This window comes from Eurypyga helias, unplaced genomic scaffold (genome assembly GCF_000690775.1).
Source record: "Eurypyga helias isolate BGI_N326 unplaced genomic scaffold, ASM69077v1 scaffold25740, whole genome shotgun sequence".
NCBI classification, from domain to species: domain Eukaryota; kingdom Metazoa; phylum Chordata; class Aves; order Eurypygiformes; family Eurypygidae; genus Eurypyga; species Eurypyga helias.
Window position 1 is genome coordinate 1,313 of NW_010226741.1, and position 270 is coordinate 1,582.

Here is a 270-nt window from a genome sequence, read left to right on the forward strand (position 1 = left end):
TGATGCCGGAGTAACCTGAGGGTACCAGCTGCTGAGTACTGTTTGGCCCAGCAGCCATGCTCCTTGGCAGCCTTGGTGTGGCCAGCGACGCGAGGGGAGAGCTGCGAGGCTTGTCACCCCTGTGGGGCATCCCACAGCCACTGCTGCCAGCAGTCCCAGACCCCAGGGGATCCCGGCCGTGCCGAGCACTGCTCACCCGCCGTCGCTGCCCGGGCGGCGTCTCCCGTCCCTGCTTTCAGTGCCCGTCTCCTCTCAGTTGCAGGGGCAGCA